The 23,767-nt window shown below is 37.0% G+C and overlaps 1 protein-coding gene across 5 annotated transcripts in view; it reads right to left on the bottom strand.

The window, feature by feature from the left end:
- galnt1 (UDP-N-acetyl-alpha-D-galactosamine:polypeptide N-acetylgalactosaminyltransferase 1) overlaps positions 1-23,767 on the bottom strand; it is a 124,118-nt gene that overhangs the window by 67,287 nt on the left and 33,064 nt on the right. For 4 of the 5 annotated variants that reach the window (XM_067408277.1, XM_067408264.1, XM_067408258.1 and 1 more), the window contains exon 2: positions 8,105-8,225. The exons of the other annotated variant lie outside the window; for it this stretch is intronic. The gene's annotated coding sequence lies outside the window, so the exon portion shown is untranslated. The remainder of the gene's footprint in view (positions 1-8,104; positions 8,226-23,767) is intronic. 5 annotated transcript variants of the gene reach the window in all.

Genomic DNA, 23,767 nt, shown 5'->3' on the forward strand with positions numbered 1-23,767 from the left:
GGTAATTAAAATCTGACACCATTTGTAATTTTTCACCATTTACTAATATATCTGGTAAAACCTCCTCCGTCTTTCTAATCTTAAAATACATACAAAGCAGTTTTCTGAACGTTTAACGATAAACAACACTGATTAAATCAGTCTGAGATTTTGGTCATGACAGCAGATAATTTTTGTGATACCCGTTCACTTGTTTTTATCATGTACATAATGTAACGATCTGAGTTTTGTTCTGTTTAGTTCATGTTTAGAGTTTATTTTTTTCTTTGGCCACATGTTCCCCTTTGTTCTCAGTTTCCCACCACTTGTTTGTTGTCATGGTTCCTGATTTGATTAGTGTTTGAGTTCAGCTGTGTCTTGTTAGTTAGTCTCGTTTGGTCCTCTGTTCTCCTTGTATTTAAGCCCTGTGTTTGTTCAGTTCCATTGTCAGCTCTCTGTTGCATTTACCCGGTTGTTCTGTTTGGTTTTCCCTATTCAAGAGTGTTCTGTTTTTGTTTACGTTATTGTAAATAAACCTCACTGCTCACAATTCGATCCTACACCTCATCCTTTGCTGCAACCAGTGGTTACACATAAATCACAGTATCATCTGCGTACATTTGAATAAATGCATCAGGACAAACATCTGGAAGATCAATCAAGTACAAACTAAAAAGTAGGGGCCCTAGTATGGGCCCCTGAGGTACCCCTGTCTTGTTGAAGATGTGTTTTAATCTGGGTGCATTGTTTCCTTGATGTAAGATAAGACTCAATTCATTTAGTTTTTTGCACAGAGAAATTAAAATGTATTAATTTAGATAATAAAATATTATGATTTAACGTATCGAATGCCTTTTGCAAATCGAGAAACACTGCACCTACAACCCCACCCTTATCTAATTTTAATCGCACTTGCTCAATGAAATAACATACAGCTGTTTCCGTAAAGTGCATTAACACAATAAATACAATTAGCACTACCACTTAAAAGTCATTATTCTGTTGCAAAATGAGCACTTCGCACATTGTTTGCTCAATTAGTGATTCTTCTATTTTAGGATTTTTACACACACCATTAACACTTCATTGTTTTTAGGTGTGTTTGTAGACATGCATTGCACAGGAGTGCAGTTGTTCAATCTCTGCCAGACTGTTGGAGGTTACACAACACACACAACTGCTGCATTTCACTAACTTCCGTTTAGACATCTTTCAGAGGAACAAAGCCAGTTCAGGAAGGTCAGGGTCATTAGAACCTGCTGATTCTCTAACAGACTTTTCTGCCTTCAACATGATTTGAAATAAAATACGTTTTGTTTCTGGTGTGAAAAACTGGTGTAGATCGATTGAGTCTCTGTCAGCACCAGATTTCAGTGTTTCCTCAGAAATTTTAATAATGAAGAATGAGAAATAACATTGAATTGCATTTAATTTCTGGCACTGTCTCTCTAGAATCACACTAGTGATGCTTTGATCAAATACTCTATAGAATTCATGTTGTATTTAGTACTGGTGCCAGGCTTCGTAACATTGTGAAGAATATATATCCAAACATAATAAAATAATTTGATTCATTAATTCATTTAAAAAACAAAAACAAAAAAAAAAACAATGGTAAAACAAAACAAAACCAAAAAATCAATGTCTTGTCTAACACAAATTGGAAAGACCAGTTATGGCCTTCCACCTTATCTTTTTAATAGTTTTTGTCTCATACTGTACATACTGTTTCTCCTAAAGCACTAAAGCACTTTCCCAAACACCTGTAGCACTTCAAACAATCGTTTTGCATAAGTGGGGATGAATGGATTCGTTGGGATAGATGTGCAAAGTGGGCCGATGCTTCAGTGACAATAGAGTGTAAAATACACACACACACACACACACACTACTATTAAAGGGTTAGTTCACCCAAAAATGAACATTTTGTCATCAATTACACACCCTCATGTCGTTCCAAACCAGTAAGACTTTCAGTCATCTTCGAAATGCAAATGAAGATCTTTTTGATGAAATCTGAGAGCTTTCTTTACCTCCAAAGAAAGCTACGCGACTGACACTTTGACGCTAATCCCTGTTAAACATTTAATGTAATCGAGTCTCTTCAGAAAATTTGCACTAAACTGATCAATTCATATGGATTAGTATTACGATCTCTTTATGAACTTTTTGAAGCATCAAAGTTTCAGTTGTGTAGCTGTCTATGGAGGGACAGAAAGCTCTCAGATTTTATCAAAAAAGATCTTCATTTGTGTTTTGAAGATGAATGCAAATCTTACGGGTGTGGAACAACATGAAGGTGAGTAATTAATGACAGAATTTTTATTTTTGGGTGAACTAACCTTTTAAGAAGTTTGAGGTTTGGGAGTACAGTTTGTTAAACAAATTGATATTTTTATTCAGCAAGGATGCATTAAATTGATCAAAAGTAAAGATAAAATAAATGCTGTATTTTTGAACTACTGTATGTAAAATTATCATTGTTTCCACAAAAATATTAAGCAGCATAACTTTTTTTAACATTAATAAATAATAATAAATGTAACCTGAGCATCAAATCATCATATTAGAATGATTTCTGAAGGATCATGTGACACTGAAGACTGTAATGTAATGAAGCTGAAAATTGAGCTTTGCCAACACAGGAATAAATTACATTTTAAAATATATTCAAATGAAAACCAGTTATCTTCAATGGCAAATAATATATTTTACAACATTAATTTATACTTTTTTTGATCAAATAAATGCAGTCTTGTTGAGAATAATAGACTTTTAAAGCATTAAAAAAAATCTTACCGACCCAAATTTTTGATTTGTAGTGTATTTATTTAGACTGGGTAAACCCAGCCTGATCTGCCGGCGATTTGATTTCACCCAGCAACTCAGTCTGGAAACCCGTACATTAATTTCTGCTGCATCTGTTACACTTTTGTAGGAGCCAATCACAGACTGGCTTATCCACCTTGCTCACTATTGGCGGGCACAGAGCTCTTTCTATGGCTCTGGGTGGGTATAACACGATGGCATCTCTCGCACGACCGTCAATCCAATTCCTTTTAACCTCTCAATGATGCTAAATGACTTTTTTAGTTTAGCAAACAAATCGCTCGAGTGGGCGTACATACCACTCACTTTCATGTTTTTTTGCACAACTTGCAAAAATCGCTCGATGCCATTGCTGCTTCTGCAAACAGGATCGTTGATCTGATTGGTTGAAGGACTATCCAATTGCGTGAATAATGCTCGTTGATCACGCCTCTTGTGCAGTAGGAAATACATGGCAGACTCTCCAGACCAATGTTCAATTTTAAATTGAGCTTGGTCTGGTGATAGCAAGACAAGTATTTCTTATATATCAGCAAAAACAATTCATGAAAAGTGATGTTTTCCTTTAAGGCTATTATGACCCCAAGTATCGGCAATTCGCCAAGTTGTTTCTAAAAAGAGAAAAATTAGCACAGAGAGTTGCAGACATTTAAATAGACAACCAAAAAACCCTCACATACTGTAGAAACAGAGAGGGAGAGAGAGAGAAGTTTCCTGAAATGATATTTCATCAGATATTCAGGAGAGTAGTTAAAAATGATCAAGATGTGGAGGTTCATGACTATGTATGTGTGTGTGTGTAATGATAAAACATCAAAGAAAAATCAGCAGGACGAAGCTGCCAGACTTAGTTTCATAATTAACACAAAAGCGAGATACAGTCCTGCATAATGAACTCTCTGTGAATGACAGCAAAAGAATCATGGCTGTTTAACAGACCCAGACCAGTTATCACAGCGAGCCTCAGTCTCCTAATGACTCCTGCAGAGCACGTCCAGTTCCTGCTCTATAGAGACATTCAAGCCTGTGTAAAACTTCTGCTATCAGACTTGTGTGGGAGTCACTTCTGTCTGAAGCATCTGTCTCTGCTACTTATATTTGCTTTTTGTAGATCAGATATTACATACTATGACAAGACATAAATGTGTGTGTCAGTATTGAAGAGCAATATACACCGATCAGGCATAACACCACTTTCCTAATATTGTAACAGCCCTGATCCATCAAAGCATGGACTCCACTAGACCCCTGAAGGTGTGCTGTGGCACCAAGATGTTAGCAACAGATCCTTTAAGTCCTGTAAGTTGTGAGGGGTGGCCTCCATGGATCGGACTTGTTTGTTCAACACATCCCACAGATGCTCGATTGGATTGAGATTTGGGGAATTTGGAGGCCAAGTCAACACCTCAGACTTCTTGTTGTTCATTCCTGAACCATTTTTGCTTTGTGGCAGGATGGGTTATCATGCTGAAAGAGGCCACAGCCACCAGGGAACACCGTTTCCATGAAAGGGTGTACATGGTCTGCAACAATGCTTAGGTAGGTGGTACGTGTCAAAGTAACATCCCAATGGATGGCAGGACCCAAGGATTCCCAGTAGAACATTGCCCAAAACTTCACACTGTTTCACCGGTTTGCCTTTTTCCCCATAGTGCATCCTGGTGCCATGTGTTCCCCAGGTAAGCAAAGCACACGCAACCGGCCATCCATATGATGTAAAAGAAAACATGACTTATCAGACCAGGCCACCTTTTTCAATTGCTCCGTGGTCCACTTCTGATGCTCACGTGCCCACAGTTGGCTCTTTCGGCGGTGAACAAGTGTCAGCATGGGCACCCTGACTGGTCTGTGTCTATGCAGCCCCATACGCAACAAACTGCAATGCACTCTGTATTCTGACACCTTCCTATCAGAACCAGCATTAACTTCTTGAGCAATTTGAGCTACAGTAGCTCGTCTGTTGGATCAGACCGCACGGGCCATCCATCGCTCCCCACATGCATCAATGAGCCTTGGCTGCCCATGACCCTATCGCCGTTTCACCACTGTTTCTTCCTTGGACCACTTTTGATAGATACCGATATTATTTTATATATAGCAGAGATGTTCACAAGTCCCTGCGGTGAAGTCCAAGTCAAGTCTCAAGTCTTTAAAGACCAAGTTCAAGTCAAGTCTCAAGTCTTTGAGGACCAAGCCAAGTCAAGTCTAAGTCAAGTCTCAAGTCTTTAGGGGTCCAAGTGAAGTCTCAAGTTAAGTCTTTGTTCTATTTTTATCTATATATTTTTTTTCAGCTAGTTGTTATTGTAATTGACAGTTGTTTTAAATATCAAAACAGATTACTTTTACTTTACAATTGTCTAATAAAGCACACAAAATACTACTTAAATAATTTCTATTACTTTCTAACTTTATACAAAATTATACCATTTAGAATTTATCGCAAGGTAAGGCTTGGGTATATTGTTATTATTTGTTGCTACTTGCTAATTTAACAAGTTTTCTAATGGGTGATGAATTCCCGTGCCTTAAGATGTGTCACGCGCTCCATTGCTTGGTGTGTTTAGAGATGATTTGTGATATTTGCTGCTGCAGCAAAGATTTGAGAATAATGGATAGTAAAATGTGTGTGGGATAGTAAATAGAGAACGTAATCCAGAATGTCATGCCAAAAGACTTTTTCACAAGTCTCTATCTTCAAGTCCAAGTCTCGAGTCAAGTCTCGAGTTAGTACTTCACGAGTCCAAGTCAAGTCGCAAGTCATTTATTTTTGTGACTTAAGTGCGACTCGAGTCCAAGTCGCAGACTCAAGTTTCCATCTCTGATATATATCTATATATATATATGTGTGTGTGTGTGTGTGTGTGTGTAATATATATTATATATGTATATGCAATATTCAAAATAGACATAAAATAATATATAAAATAGACACACACAGTGTCATGAGAATTTATTGTTTTATTTTGAGATGGATATCTGAAAGTAATTACACTGAAAGTAATGATATCCAAATGTTGATTCAGTAACCGATTTAAAGTGATTCAGAGAGTTCATTAAGTGAAGGATTCGTCATACTGATAACGATTTGCGAGACTTTCTGAATGATTCATTAAAAGAACCACATTTGTTTTGGTTCCACTGGTTGCTAGGTACGTTTGTTTGTTTGTTTGCGTGCAGCTCAATAAAATGACGTGTTTTCCTGCAATAATTCAGTGTCACAGTTCTTTTACACATCCAATTCTTACTGTAAGCTTACAACTCAGATAACCACTGGTGAGTGTGTGTGCAGACTCATAACCAAACATGATATATGCACTTATGCAGTATGAAAAATTTCCCATTCATCCTGACATAGGAAAAACTAATGTCCTTAAATAAACATACTACTAAATCCCAAGTCAGCACTTGAGTAAAAACAGATGAAGAAAAAGAAGAAAAGTAGGAGGATGTAGTTGAAAAGATGGATGATTCTCACTTTCCCACAAATTACATGTGTGTTTATGGGGATGGGCCTACTGGTAATGTAACACTATAACAGGATCCCTGTTTTAAGAGGTCTGCAGTATTACCCAGAATGCAACAATAGTGTACAATGTAACAATCTAATTTCAGAAACCGGTAATGAGAGGTGATGTCACTGACTGTGAGACAAAATGCGAGTATGTGAGGTGTGTGTGTGTGTATTTGTGTCAAGGGGATGGAAATAGAAAGACCTAGTGAACAGGAAACTCTCAAGGCTTCATGTTTCTATTCTCAGCAAAAAAAAAAAAAAATGCTTTCCCATTTCTTGGGTTTAAGAAATTATCATTAAAAAAAGAGGAAAGTCAGAGGAAATAATGTCGATCTTACAAAGAAACTATTTTAAGCCTGATAGTTTTGCATGTAGAGTATCTACACACCGTAATGTCTAATTTGGTGTAGAAATCGGACTGAGATACAACCACACTTCCCCATAGCCTGTGTTTGCAACTTCCTCTTCCTCACACAGATGATTATATGCTCTTTCAAACCAGCACAACTAACAAGCTACACACAAAGACTCACAAAAGAATGGAAAACAGAGTGACGGAGATGGAGGGATCTGTGATGCAAAAACTGCACCAAATGCAGAAAACAAACACAAATTGATTACCAATGCAAAGCCTGGCAGAAACAACAAGTACAATTAAATACTTCAATTTGCAATCATTCAGCCATTTTGTGGTGTAACCCAGATCAATACACTTTACTGTCTATTTAAAGTTTAGACTGTTCACATTAAACCAAACTGCTTAAAACACCAACAGGGCACATTTTGATTTTCATTTGAATAACAGATTGCAAGTTTTTCTCATCCCTTCATTATTAAATTCCACTACTTTGAAAGCCTTAGATTTTATTGTTTTGCATAAACCATTTGATTTGATTTGAAAATGATTTATATTAGTTTGTTTGAAATTACTGTCCCCTATTGTGGCATAATTTCCATAGCACTGAATAATATTGCTGTAATGTTGTTAAATTATTCAAAAAGTTATTGCCCTGGTTTCACAGACAAGGCTTAAGCCTAGTCCCAGACTAAAATGCATGTTTGAGCCATTTTCACTGAATCTTAAAATATGTCAGTGTCATTGTTTTGTCTCAAGATGCACATCAGTAATATTTTTTCTAAGGCATGTTGATAAAAGCTACTTAAATGCCCTAATTAAACTAAGCCTAATTTTGGCTTAATCTAAACTAAACCCTGTCTGTGAAACCAGGCCATTATTTAATTGTGTGTATTTTGAAAAAAATTAAATGCTTGCTGTGAATTTAACCTTAGTAAGACAAGAGTCTGCCATTTTATTCCAAAAATGGCATTTCCACCACTACAGAATGCTAAAGAACAATATATCATTTGAAATGTGGTGGGAACGCCAAAGTGGAGGAAATTTTGATTATTTTAAGAAAAGAAAAAGAAAACAATGACCAAATTCTCTTGTGGCATACTGTATGTGTATACACTGTTGAACAAATTAAATAAACTAGTGGGAGTGTGAAAAATGTGTTTTAGAAGAGTTTATTTTATAAAAGTCCACAGGGCCATATTATCCCAGAAGTTGATGAAACACTTAAAAAATTGCTTGCATTACATGAGGAAAGATTGCAGGAGAGTGCGTCCCTTTCAGACACTATATGTGAACTGCTTCATTGTCATGGTAAATTAACTATGCATTGTGAGTAAAACTGAGCTGACATTAATTCACACTTTGTATAATAAAGAGACTAACTATAATTACATAATGACATAATTGTCTGCTGCATATTCAGTGCATACCTGTTGAACTGAGGTCAGAGTGGGTGAAGGAAGGCGGTCTCGTATCCTACAGCGCAGGGGCTCCAGATGAGGGAAGGAGCTTGAGGTCCCGCCACAGAAACCTGTTACTCACGCATGCTCCCTGTAACAAACGAAGTCAACTTTTAGATATCACTGTGCAACAGTAACACTACATTAACCATATTTATTAGTCATAAGTACACTGCGCAGTATAGAAGCTAAGCTGATTAATCGGCTGATTTTTGGCCAATTTGAGATTATTACTTCATCTGACAATCCTTGTGAATATTCATAAATCTAAATAATTTTGTCAATAAATGTTACACCTTTTTAAGTTGTGAGTAAATATTATTAAATGGTTAGTTCACCCAAAAATTTAAATTCTGTCATTAATTACTCACCCTCATCTCGTTCCAAACCTGTAAGACTTTCGTTCATCTTCAGAACACAAATTAAGATATTTTTGATAAAATCTGATGTACCAGAAAGGTACTAAAGTTATATATAAAACAGTTCATGTGACTATAGTGGTTCAACCTTAATGTTATGAAGTGAAGAGAATACTTTTTGTGCACCAAAAAATAAATAAATAAATAACTTTATTCAACAATATCTAGTGATGGGTGATTTCAAAACACTGCTTCATGAAGCTTCGAAGCTTTATGAATCTTTTGTTTCGAATCAGTAGTTCAGAGCGTGTATCAAACATCCAAAGTCACGTGAAACATTGAAATTTTGAAACGCTTATGACGTAATGAAGCATTATTTCCTAAAAATCACGTGACTTTGGCACTCCGAACCACTCATTCGAAACAAATAAAGCTTCGAAGCTTCATGATGCAGTGTTTTGAAATCGCCCATCACTAGATATTGTTGAATAAAGTCGTTATTTTGTTACATTTGTTTATACTTCATTACATTAAGGTTGAACCACTTTAGTCACATGAACTGTTTTAAATATGTCTTTAGAAGCTTTCTGGGCATTTGAAAGTGTAAATTAACTTGCTGTCAATGCAGGCCTCACTGAGCCATCAAATTTTATCAAAAATATCTTAATTATGGCTGTGGAACCACATAAGGGTGAGTAATTATTGAGTGAACTAATCCTAAGCATTCATCTAAACTAACAAAAACCCTTATATGCAATCTTAAATACACTTGTTTATGTATTTACAAACACATTATCCCTAAGTTATGTGTTTATGTCTCTAAATACCATAACTAAAAAATAATCTGTAAAAATCCTTATTCTTAAGATGTCCCACATTTTCCTTTCAAAAAGGTTTCAAGAGAAATAAAGAAGAATGACCACTATGACCGATGATTAAGAACCAGACTCATGGGAAATCAAAAAAACACTTTATGAAAATGAAGCAGCCGCATACAGCGTTCTATAAAATGTAAAAAGGAGGGAAATCATGAGTGGAAAAGCCTGCATGATAATTTCAGACTAATATAATCTTTTCCTTTCCTTCATTACCTCCTTTCTCCTGCATATCAACTGGGTTTGTGTGAGAGTTTGTAGAGATGATGGAGTCAGAATAGTTTTTTCCGGGTTATTCTCCTACATGCGGCTCAGGCGTACTGCATTCTGAGCTAAGATGAATAAAAGATCAGCATGCAGCTCAACATCTCGTTTAAACGGAGAGTGACACTCGCACACACAGTAGCAGTAAGGTCTTGAGCAAGGTGCTGGTCACTGAGCTGCTCCGCTTCATCAAAAGCACTTCTCTAATCCTTCACACATTGTAAAGGCCTTTCCACAGTCCACCACACAACACACACACCAAATCAAAACCCAGAGACTGTGTTTGTTAGACAACTTCCCAAAAACCTGATGTGTTTCTGAGGTGTGTGACATTGCTAGTGCTAGCGCCTTTCCCAGGAGCCATGGCAACGGCTGCTAGGTGAACAAAGGCCCAATTAAAGACTCTCATCTACTGTGGGCAGGTCACTAAGGCAACAAACAGTCTTTATATCCTTTACAAAATACAGACACACACAAAATTGATGCACATGCACATATATTAAAGATATTTCATACACTTGTTAGTCTAAGTTTCTTGTAATGATACCGCTTTCTACAATAAAATAAATGCCTATTGAAGCTCTCATTCTAAATAATTATATATTAATTGCATGTTGTTTATTAGCATTACCCAGAATTTAATGTACTTTGTCATTAGTCTGTCTATTTTCACCAGTGTGATATGGATTAAAATGCACCTGATGTACAAAGTAAACAACTCAACGTTTTATATTTGTGTGTGTTCACACTTGTAGTTTGCTTCTCTTGGTTATTTTGGTTATCTGGACCAAAAAAGAAAATGAAACATTTAGTCCTGATTCTCTTAGTGTTCACACTGTAATTTTTAACACTGAATCTAAAGATAGAAAACAAACAAACAAACAAAAAAAAACAGCTTTTATGATGTATATTTCCCTACAGAACCGAAAAACCAAAACAATGCTCTATGCTGGGCTGAACACGCTTGTTTTATGGATGTACATATGATGGTATTTTTACAAACAGAAAACTCACAAGAGTCTTAGAAAATGTGTAAAGGAGTCAAATCAGTGCAAGGAATTCCTCCGTTACGCACACAAATGAAGAATGTGCAGCAAGAAGACAGTTCTGATGCCTGAAGAAGAAGAAGAACCAGGTATTCTTGAGCATTCTGTCCTTTTTAGGGTCGCATCTTGTGACATTGTGTCCTGTTTTTGGTTCATTTAGATGTCTTTGGTCGATGTGCGTTCATATTTCAGTCAAACCATAACTGAAAAGGTGGGTCAAGGTCTTCTTGTTTGGTGCTCACCAGGGTTTCAGATGGCGGCATTCACAACTTTCTCACATGAACCGCACTAACAGAGCCATTGTACCAGAATTTGTTTTAATATAACCGAACATGCCAAGTGTGGGCACACCCTTACTTGTTAGTCAAGATTTCTTTCATTGTAAATTGGTTTTACACAATCATTTCCCACCATGTTTCTGGACAGAATCAAACAGGTTGTTTATGCTACTGTCCCTTAGGACCATGTGAGCTAAAAAGCAAAGTTTGTACCCACTGACAAAGTTGACAAAAATAACTTTAGTATACATATTTAAAATGCATTACAATAAATTGTTTGCAAACATTATAAAACAACATGTTTTTAGTTCACCTCACTCCACAACAAATCCTTTAAATTTAAAGGGTACCTATTATACCCCTATTTCACAAGATGTAATAAAAGTCTCTGGTGTCCCCAGAATTTGAATGTGAAGCTTCAGCTCAAAATACCCCACAGATCATTAATTATAGCTTGTCAAATTTGCCCCTGTTTGGGTATGAGCAAAAACACACAGTTTTTGTATGTGTCCCTTTAATTGCAAATAAGCTGCTGGTACCGGCCCACTTTCCGAAAGAGGATGGAGCTTTAACAGCTTGTGCTTCAATTGCTCAACAAGAACAAAGCTGGAGAATCTCACACAGCCAAAATGACAATTGTCGGTAACGGTGTTCATCTTTACATTGTTCAAACCGAAGTCAGACACTGATGGAGAGACTCAGGAAGAAGTTACAACTTATAGAATGCATCTGGACGTTTCTGAATGGTTAATATGATAAATTTATGTAGTTGCTGTGTGTGATGTTAAACTTTTGTGCAAATCCAGCATTGAATTGACCCTCATTAGTGAAGCAGCCTGAAGTAAAATGAGGGAATGGCAACAACAATCTACTACAACAACTCTTCCTCTTCTCTAAAGCAGCCCAACATGGCCTCACCCTCTTTGTTGCGTGTTTCTGGGGGCGGTTTGTAATGTCACTAACCCAGGAAGAAGCTCTTTGTAGTCCCTACCAGCCATTTGCTATAGTCCTTAAAAGCGATTTCTGTAAAAAGAAAGTATCTCCCTTTGCATTGAACTTTGAGCATCGTAACTTTGCAGATGTTGTTTTGTTTATGCTCTAACAGCAACATTACACACTAACTAAAGTTAAAAAAGTGAAATCATAATCAAGGACCCATTTAAAAGGCACTCAGAACAGAAATAAAAAATATAAGTACAAAATGAACATAAATTATAGTGGCCTTCATTGTAAACAACATTTACTATAAAAGCCAAATTACATGTGCTATATATACAAATAAAATTGGGCTCACATACCTCTTTCATTGGGCACAAATCAAATGAGTGCGTTTTTAACATGCTTTGCTTGGCATTAACTGCATTAATACAACACTTTGGAATACAAGTTGCAGCACATTTCAGATTTCAATAAAAAAGTGTGACTTAAAGATAATAATAAAATGCATGGCTAATTGCCATGCATGTGAAATGAGTCCAAAGTTCTGGTCAATATGAATGAATTGGCAGTCATATTTGAATATGGTGATAATTACTATGACATGTTCTAAATGATCTGTTTGCATCATTTTAATAAATGGTCTCAAAATGGAGGGAGGAATTTAATTTTGTAAACATGTCTACATGATAGACCACAGCACGCTGTTCTGTTTCAAAAGAGCAAGGAAAATCACTTTTCCATGGCCCTTTAAACATATATACATTTTCAGAAACAAAAGAATGCAAATTGATCATAAGTGATAAAGTTAACGTGACTACTAACGCAACAAATCCTCCTCCCTTTCTCTCTCTCTGACCTTATCCGGTAGGACTTCCCCCCCTCATATGATGCTGTAAATCTCTCTTGGTAGAAAACCACTAACAAAAGTAAGCAGTAAAAAAATGTGTTGAGCACACCTGTAATAAATATAAAGGGCTAAATTACCTGATACAAAACCACACACGGACACGCTGAAACATGCTGCTACACTGTCTGTGTATTTCTGCAAATAAAATGTTCTCAGTCAGTGCGCGCACACACATGCCCTCTCTCGAAGCATGTCTACCCTTTATCTTCACCGGACACAAAAGAACCTACACAAAGGCACTAACATTAACACTCTTGCAAACACACACATATAATAAAACACTAAGGTGACACTGTGTTTCTCAATGAAGATCGATTCACTTTTCAACAGCAAGATTCATGGCCTACACTGATCACAAAAGCACTTGCTCTTCCCTCTTAAATACTTTATCACCCTCAGAGAGCTGCACTCCTCAGGTGAGCCCTATTAACACACATAACCACACACAGAAAGCAACACCTGTAATGGACACATATGTGAATGTCTGTATCAGTATTTTTCCAAATTAGTCAGCAAAGTCAATCTATAATCCAATATACTAAATTGGGTATATATGTCCGATACAATATCAGGAAAAAAAACCCCAGATACATATTTTAAAATTCTAAATATATATTTATAATATATATACACACTATTGTTCAAAAGCGTGGGATCAATAAGATTTTTTAAAAGAAATTATAGGAGTGGGTGATATACCGGTAGTTTAGACTATCGTTTCTGTCGCGGTTATGCGTTCACGTGACGTTGCTGTGCTGAGCTCTCACGAAAGCTTATTATTTGCATGCATTTGTATGCAGTTTCTAAGCACTGTCTGAGCGGTGAGAATATGAAGCCGCTGCTCAGAGAGATCATGTGAGTACTGAACTGAGTTCTTTTTGCCACCTTACACACTTATGTGTCAAAATGTCCTTTGCGAATCCCCTCATAAACAGTTATTTATGTCTTAAGTGAATGTAAACAGTTGAGAAAGAAAATGTGTACCAGTATATTAGATCAGTGCTCTACTGAATATATATATTTTAGGGGTGTAACGGTACGCGTATTCGTACCGAGCGGTTCATGAGGCATATTCCAAATGGAAGTGATCATCTCTATGCCCAATGTGATATTCTATGTGAGCAGCTGGGATGTTCCCATGACAACGCAGCACAGTGTCCATCAGCAGATGTCGCTGTTTTAATGGTATAGTTCTTTTCTTTTTTTTTAGCCTAACTGTTGCAAATAAAAAAACATACATTTTATATTTTAAAAAGTTTTTAAAATATGCTATATAATATATAAAAAGTAATATATATATAAAACATTTCAAAATATAAATTGCATATTTATTTATGCCGGCACTGCGTTGTCACGGAAACATCCCAGCTGAAGATAATGAGGAAATTGCGCCACTCCCTTTGCCAAGTGTATTCCAAACAGCTACATAAGGCACACACGTCACATAGGGATGAATTCCATTTGGAACTTGCCCCGTGAACCGTTCTGTACGAATAGGTGTACCGTTACACCCCTAATATATATATATTATATTATAGTATATATATATATATATATATATGTGTGTGTGTGTGTGTGTGTGTGAAATGTTTGCAATAGTATTTTCATACTGTTTTTCTAGAGCTGATGTCAATAGAGTCATTCAGTGATTAATCAACTCAATAGCTTTGAAAATTATGAGACGTGATGTTATCAAATTAATTGCTGCTTGGAAGAACATAAAGAAAAAAAGAAAAGGAAAAAACAATATTTCTGGCCAAAATCTTCTCCAATTATCTCTCTTTCTCTCACTCTCTGACACACTGTCATATGTTCAGGATTGACGCCATCAGGGCAGCATGACAGGATACAGTCTCCGTTCCACTCCACAGCCTGACACTGACTTCCTGCTAATGGATCAGATCACTGGTGCAATCATCATCCCAAACCATAAGGAAATGGTACACACTATTCAGGAAAAAAGTTTTTTTCTCTCCCTCTTTCACATGCACACCAGAAAATACATGCTCATTCAGATTGATACTGTCTTTATGAGGTCAGCAGTCACAGTGCAGTTAGTTTCAGAAAGGAAATGAAACCAGACAGAGAATCAGTCAGTACAAGCATCATTCACAATGACACCTGTCAATCAAAGTCCTACAGAAAACACAGACACTGTAAGCACGGAACCCCTCAGTGTTGCCACAGTAACATGTCACGGTCACTTGGTCACATGCTAATAAATTGGTGAATCATTTATTAAACCACAAACGTTTAGAGATTCAGGCATGTGTGAGATATTTCTACAAAATTTTATATTATTCAATTAAGAATTCATCAAAATGAATGAATTTAGTCTACAAGTATAGTGGTCTTCTAAAGACTTGCACTGAACTTTAAATAGACTTGTATTATCATAAATTATCATAAAAGTGGTCAATAAGAAAAGTAATTGCCTTAATCTTGAACCAATCATTCAAATCTCTTTTGTCAACCAATTCAACCCAGAAAAGCTCCAACTCAACAATTTATTCATGAACTTTAATTCTTGAATTATTCTTGATTTTTTGGAGATTTCACCATTACTTGTACGAACTGAATTATTATCAAAGAATAACTTTAATTTCAGTGCGTTTCTCCAACAAACTATCATATGGCTTCAGGGGAGTCGTATGGACTTCCATGTTGATTTTGTGTTCTGTTTGATGCTTGCAATGCTCAGTCTACATTCAATGTAACTACATGGAAAAGAGCGACCAGCAAAACCTTCTGTTCCATGGAAAAAAGAAAGTCATACAAGTTTGGAAAAACATGAAGTGGAGTAAATGATGGCAACATCCTTTAATCTTCAGACAGAGTAGCGCAATTCATCTGACTGCACATTAGAAAGGGCAACATGACAGGATTTTGAAGAAAATCACAGCCCACATGTCACTGTGGCATGTCATAAGTACTGCTGCTAATGTGAGTGAGACTAAGGAATTTACGAGGGTTGCGTTTGGACGCACATAGCCTGTAACACCGCGCTGAGTAAAGTGCTAGCACTCGGCCAGCTGCTACACAAAGCCTGCATGGTTTTCTTACATATGATACAGAAGACCAGGTACAGAGACCATAGTGTGGCGTTTCCCAGTTGAACATGTGAAACCACACACACCCTGGGGCCTTTACTACTATGAAGAACGTGTGTGTATATAACCGCACTGGAACATTAAGTACGTCATTGGAGGCAACGAGGGAGCAAGAGTGACTCTGTCCATCTGGCTCCACACCACGCCTAAGAGCGCATGAGAAACGTCTGAGGGAGCTCGGCCTCAAACGGCATGCGGTACTCAACTCAAGACAGACTGTTAAAACACGCTAAGCATCTGTGTCCATGGGTGGAGAAACTGTGTGTGTGTGTAAAACCCAGAGAAAACTAACAAAATGTCCCTCTTCATTAAAATGCAAAGCATGCAAGCCACAACCTCAACCGATGTAATAAAACTTGCACACAAAATCCATCATAAACCCAACAACAAACCTCGTTCTTACTGCTATAAAATTGCAAAGTTTCAGAAGCATCACAAAACAGCAACAGATAAAACATGCTTTATCAACCTTTCATTATTGAATGAGATAAAGAGCCTCTATACTCACCTCAATAACCATCTAGCCAGGGTGTAAAATTAACTTTTTGCTACACCTGCCAATGGAATTTAAAAAAGTTAAGGAAATAAATGTGGCTTATCAGCCAAGAACACTATTTGTATTTTTTCATACATCTTTGTAGCGGCTTTGGTAGCCCAGATATTATTAGATTTCTGCAACATTGGAGCAACTGTCATTCAAAAACACATACAGTACTATTCAAAAGTTAATGGTCGGTAGAGCTGCATGATTCTGGATAAAATCAGAATCACAATTTTTTTGGTTTCAAACGGAGATAACCCATGATTCTGAATATACAACTAAACAAAAGAACATTTTACTAGAGGTTCTGACAAAATATTAATTGCTGTAAAAATGTTTAATTAATTTGAATGAATTATTTAAAAAAAAAAAAAATCAATGACTTATTAATACATACTTGTTTCATTACTGGATGAATTAGTGTTTTTGAACAAATCTTTTGAATGAATGAATGATTCAATGACAAACACTTTTATTACAAGTCACTTGTCTCCACCCAGTGGCATAAAATGTAACGAATCAGCGGTTCGGAGCGCCAAAGTCACGTGATTTCAGCAGTTTCGCGGTTTGACATGCGATCCGAATCATGATTCGATATGCTGATTCATAACGCTCTGAAGCTTCCTGAAGCAGTGTTTTGAAATCGACCATCAATATATAAGTTGTTATTTAGTTTTTTTGGCGCACCAAAAATATTCTTGTCGCTTTATAATATTAATATTGAACCACTGTACTCACATGAACAGATTTAAATATGTTTTAGTACATTAATGGATCTTGAGAGAGGAAATGACATTGCTGGCTATGGAGGCCTCACTGAGCCATCGGACTTCAACAAAAATATCTTCATTTGTGTTCCGAAGATTAACAAAGGTCTTACGGGTGTGGAACGGCATGAGGGCGAGTAATAAATTACATTATTTTCATTTTTGGGTGAACTAACCCTTTAAGGGACAACAGTCACACAGAAAACAGGATTAAAGAATGAAAGAGATTCATTGGGATTGAGATTGGGATTATGACTGACATGCAGAAGGTCTGGAGGCAGATTAACTTTCAAACTCATCCAGCATATGAATTACCCTTGCACTGAATCAATTCAATGTCATTCAATGACTTGAAGTCAATAACAACATACAAAATTTTAGTACTTTGGGTTTTAGTTCTATCACACAGTCCCAGTTCTGCTACATAGATCTTAAAAGCCTTCTTAAAATGCCTGCTGAATAAATGTACATGGGGAAAAAGACCAACATGTCCTCACACAGGGCTCAAGAACAGATTGTATGACTACTACATATAAGGATCAAGTACAAAGAAAAGATGTAAGATGTGCAGGAGTTTTCAAGGCTACTTTGAGCTGGAAAGGTCAGAGCAAACACAAGACTATGTAGCCAAGTAGATTAAGCAGATTTTTGCTTATTTAAAAAAAATGAATACATACTGTATGATGTATGTTAAATAAACACTTATTTAACAATATGAATTGACTATTACTGCTAATCAACGAATGCCGTTCAAACCTCAAAATTGCTAAATATCACCAAATTAATTGGCTTGAATGCACTCACTGTAAATCACTTTGGATAAAAGCATCTGCCAAATGTACATGTACTAGACCAAGTTTTAAGGCTATTGGAGTTTTTCGACCCTTTATTTGCCCATTAGGTGGACATAGAAAAGTAATAGCATTAAAAGCAGCATTACTTGAGATACATATGGTGCAGGGAAATTTATGCACTTTGGGCTTTGTTCACTAAAATAAAATTTACACGTAATTGCTGCCTTAAATTTTGAAGTTACAACCTGCTGTGATAGTCATTGCACTTTATAACCACTCTGAATGTAATTACTGAAGACAAAAAAAATAACTAGAAAAGGATGGAAATTATTACTGTCATATTACATTAAATGAATGGGGAAAAAATATGAAATTAAATTGAAAAAAAAGCATCTTTTACAGTAAAAACTGTTGCACTTCTTTTAAAGACACAGTGAGCTATATGACAGCAATATACCACATACAGCCTCCAGTCCAGATCCATCACATGTAATCAAGAGCACACTGAAGTTTGCTCTCGTGTAGGCGTGCATGTGTTTAGTTGTGAGGAGTGAAATGTGATTCTCTTCAGTGCAGCCCACAGTGATCTCAGCCATATTACAGCCAACACCCCACCCAAACCCCAATACACACACATACGCTCTCTTTCTCATCTTCAGTCTTTTCTCTCTCACTCCCTGACCCAGTTTCTTTCTCTTTTGGTAGAACATTTCACTATAAGATTGTCAGAATGAAACAGAAAATGGTTGAGAGTGAAAGGACTTATGTAAATCTATTGTCTGTAAGCTTTGTAACATCATGCACAGCTCCTTCTCTTTCAACTTTTTTCAGTCTCTCTATCCCCCATCTCAGCTTTTTTCCCCTCCTCCATTTTAACACAACTACAGTCGTAAATTTAAGGGGAAAGAGGAAAAGGAAACAGAGCACAGAGCTTCCAGACATGTCCTGGGTGGGCGGACAAGCTCATACAAGAGCCACAGGGCATCAGGCAGATACGACAGCCTGAGAGTTGGACAGAATTACCAGCTCTACGCTGGTAAAAACAAACTATACGAGTAAGAGAAGAGTGTTATTACGGTTTATAAAAGGGGTCGACTGTTTTACCTTTAACTCTGTCTTCTTTTTTGCAGCAGAATAAGGATGACACTCTCCAACTCAGACATAAACCATCAGGCATGTTCTCTGAGAGTGCATGTAGTTTAAGAATGAGTGAGAGAAAACAAATGATCCACAAAATTTCACAATAACAATTTTTAATCAAATGAGATTTTTAAAATATAGTAGTCAACATTTGAAGTGGATCAAAAAAGTTCAAAGTTGTCCTAAGAAGAAGGTTTTAGGACAACTTCGATGAAAGGTTTTGATCCATTTCAAATGTTGACTACTGTATACATATTTCAATTCATAAACTTTTTTTATATATTACAACTTTTATTTTACATATAGCATATTTTATAATTACTGGAAGTCTTCCCTTAAGAAGTCAGGGGCCAGTAAGTGCCAGTGGTGAAAAAAACAATATTTTTACTCAGCAAGGATGCATTGAAATGTGCAATAAGCGAAACACTGTTAAAATTTGAAATCAACCTAACCGTTCTGTCAACTGTCTTGAGCGTCAAAGTTTGCAAAGAGTCACTGTTGTAACATATTGGGAAGCCAGAATGTTCCCGGACAGGAGATTTATATGATGCAAGCAGCAGCTCTATCAGCTGTTTGTCTCCTTCACTTGCCATGCTGAATTGCAATACACTAGTGGTTAAATGGATCGTTGTTGATCCGTGATCCGTACAGACCAAGCCCCACGGTTTGGGACGCATGCGCATTTAACCGCAACAGAGTGAAAGGTTATCATTTGCACACGTTTTGTCTTGCTAGTTTACACATAAAATAGATATAAAACAATTCCAGCGCTAGAAAAGGCAAAAGAGGATTTCGGTATCGCATGCCACACTGTTATCGGTGTACACAGACGCACATACTAAGGCTTGCGCGTACACAGAGAGAGAGAGAGAGGCACGTTTCATATAGCTCGCAAACTCCAAATTGATTTCTCTTTTGCGTCCTCAGTGCACTTGGATGGACACATACACGCATTATGTCAGTCAAAATACCGTAAGTATTCTTGTAAACACATTCGGTTATGTCTTAATTGAATGAGGTGAGAATTCGGATGTGTATCGGATGTGTAATTGGTGTACAGTATTTGTTCTTTTTACAGTCTGTTCACTTGCATTTCATAATGTATTAGTTGGGCTAGTAGTTTCTGCTGTCGTATTGGAGTAGTTAAAGTGGGCTAAACATGAGTTTTGTGATCCGTTGAACCACTACAACACACCAACATGATTTTTTGTTTTGTTTTTAAAAAACCATATTATAGATCATAGATATGTCGTCAGATTTGAGATTAACTGTGGTGAAAATGTATGCCGAACGGTTTATTACAGATAAGTGTTACACCCCTTTTAGAGAGAGGTCAATAAATCAAGTAAACATACAACAAACTATACTTAAAATAACATATATGTTTTTACACAGGAAGTAATGGGAATAATGGGACACAATAAAAAATTTAGATGCATCCATAATCTTTTGGAATCAGATTGTTATTCCCTGAATCAATTTCAACAAAGCAACTGCAACATTGGCTCTTGAGTGAGAAAGAAACCAACCTTATCGTGCCAAGGAGAGCTAGAATTTACTCATACATAAGAGATGACAAGCTAAAAACAGCTTGGAAATACTCTTACAACACCTACAAACTCACATCAAAACCAAAATTACTGTCATTATGCATGCTATTTCCGGCCCATATTTGCCCCTCACCCGCTTAGAGAACCAGGCACATACACACATTGCTGAAACACATTCACGGTCAGGTGACTCTCTCAATCCCTTTGCGTCTGTCCACACATGCATTTGGTCATTTATGAATGGGCGATGACCCTGCAAGATCCAGACTTTATGATTAATTCAAGTAAAGACAAAATGTGCTTTAGAGGTCTGCCACCCAAACTCATGGGTTTTGGGTCGGGTTAATTGTTCAATCTTGGGTACGGGCCTGGTTCATGCTTCAATTTAACGCCTGTGCAGACCTCTAATCTATTTATCTGTTTGCATAGGGAACCAGCAAATCAGTAATTTTAGACATTCGCACAGTCACAAGACAAACTGGAGGGATCCTGCTTTCCCTCTGATAAACACATGCCGTGTTAAGCCTGTGTAAACATGCGCACACACACACACACAGAATCTTCTCCGGGCTGGATGAATGTGGAAGTATTAGAGAGTGATAATAAAGTCTAATTTTGTCACTGTGAAAGTTTTTCTCCTTTCTAAACTTCACACCATAAACACAAACATATGTTGCCGCAGTCAGATTACAGCACTGGGAAGAAGGGATGATCAAGCATAAATTTATCCTCTTTGTATCCAATTGCTGGCTCATGTCTTCTATGAGAAAATAGCAAGAGAATTCAGCATTTAGGAGAGAAAGATTTTTTATTCATTCAACGAAAAAGACACATTTTACATCTTAGATTGTGGCAGTTGTGACAGGCGTACACAAGGTGGAAGTGAATAGACCAAGTGTAAATGCCCTCCAAAATGCATCCGAGACGGATATAAATCCAATCGTTCAATCCACTTCAGGAGGTGGTCTGGGACCCATTCCAGTCACAACTGAACAATCTCTAATCTCAAAGTCTAAATGCAGCTGGTTGTTGAAACCACATTTGTAAAATTTTACTCCTTGTGTGAAAATAATGTGTGAAAATAATGTGTGAGAGCGTGTTATAGGCTAAAAAACATGTTATAGTCAGATATGACAGCGCTACTGCATCACACATCACCGCAGAGGAGTAACTGAGTATCTCTTCAGCAAGCAGACACGCAAACGGCCGCAAATGAAACTGAAAGTAAGTCACAGACACTCAAAACACAATCATCTTCATTAAAAGTAATAAGACTAAATGATCTCACAGTGCTGTTGCCGCGCTGTCTCGTATTGCAGTCTTTGATTTTGAAATTAGCTGATGATCAATAAAATGCAGCTCATATTTGTTGCTTTCGGTGACGTGAACTCCATTATATCTGCATATATCCGTTTTGCGGAGATTCATTTATGTGGCCAAGTGTAAATGGAATTGTTTTGATAAATTAGATAGCTGACCAGGTCTCTATATCCCCCATAGGAAACACATTCAGCACATCACCTGTCTCATTAGCATAATTAGCAAAATTATATAAAATTCTTGTTTATAAACCGTAGGATCAAATAGTACTGACAATGCTTCTTTTACATTTTTTTCTCATTTAATACCATTTTTAAAATTCCAAATTAAATGATTAACATAATTTGAATGAAAAGATGAATTAATTAACATTAATTTCAGAATATTGCTGCTTTAATTGTTATTGTTTTCTAACATTAATTCTTATATTTTTTCCTCTTCAATGCTTTGGAAATATGTGATAAATGTATGTCATGCCAAGGCAGTGTTTGAATGGGATTGAAGTGAGAGACTTTTTTGACCTCAAATAAACTCTTTCACTTGAGTGTTTCACTGACTGAAGCAGTCCTAAAAAGAACTTTCTAAAGCACAGTAGCAGAGCCAGAGCACTGATAAACGATGTGCTCCAAAAGCCCTTGGTGCAATGGAAAAAAAAAACTGAAGTACTACAAAGATTTCTAAAACTCTCCACTGCATTGTAATCCCAAACTAAATATATATACACCCCACACATTTCAGCAACCGTTTCATTATATGTTCTCAATGGACAATACTATAAAAATTAAAATTGGATATACTTTAGAGTAATCAATGTGCAGCTTGTATAGCAGTACAGATTTACTGTCCTCTAAAAATAACTCAACATACAGCCATTGTTGTCTAAATAACTGGCAACAAAAGTGAGTACACCCTAAGCGAACATGCCAAAACTGTGTCCAAAGTGTCAATTTTTTTGTGTGAGCACCATTGTCATCTAGCACTGCCTTAATCCTCCTGGGCATGGAATTCACCAGAGCTGCAAAGGTTGTTGCTGGGATCCTCTTCCACTCCTCCATAATGACATCAAGGACCTGCTTGATGTTAGACACATGGTGCTTCTCCACCTTCCAATTAAGTACGCCCCACAGGTGCTCAATAGGGTTCAGGTCTGGAGACATACTTGGCCAGTCCATTACCTTCACCTTCAGCTTCCTCAGCAAGGCAGTTGTCATCTTGGCGGTGTGTTTGGGGTCATTATCATGTTGGAAAACTGCCGTTTCTGAAGGGAGGGCATCATGTTCTGCTTCAGAATGTCACAGTACATGTTGGAATCCATGTTTCCCCTCAATGAAGTGCAGTTCCTCAGACCCAGCAGCACTCATGCAGCCCCAGACCATGATGCTACCACCACCATGCTTGACTGTATGCAAGACAGAATTTTCTTAGTACTCCTCACCTGGGCGTTGCCACACATGCTGGACACCATCTGAGCCAAACAAGTTTATTATGCTGGCAGCACTTATGAGTCTGTTTTTTGAAGCCAGCTTCTGCACCTGACACAGAGTACGAGGACTCAACTTCTTTGATCGACCCTTGCGATGCTTGTTCCGAGAGAAAACTGCTTTGGAAAACCTCTCTCTATGACCCTGGCCACTGTACTGTAACTCAATTTCAGGGTGTTACCGATCTTTTTATAGCCTAGGCCATCTTTGTGGAGAGCTAAAATTCTAATTCTCAAATCCTTAGAGAGTTCTTTGCCATGAG

The sequence above is a fragment of the Chanodichthys erythropterus genome, chromosome 2 (assembly GCF_024489055.1).
Source record: "Chanodichthys erythropterus isolate Z2021 chromosome 2, ASM2448905v1, whole genome shotgun sequence".
Classification (NCBI taxonomy): Eukaryota; Metazoa; Chordata; class Actinopteri; order Cypriniformes; family Xenocyprididae; genus Chanodichthys; species Chanodichthys erythropterus.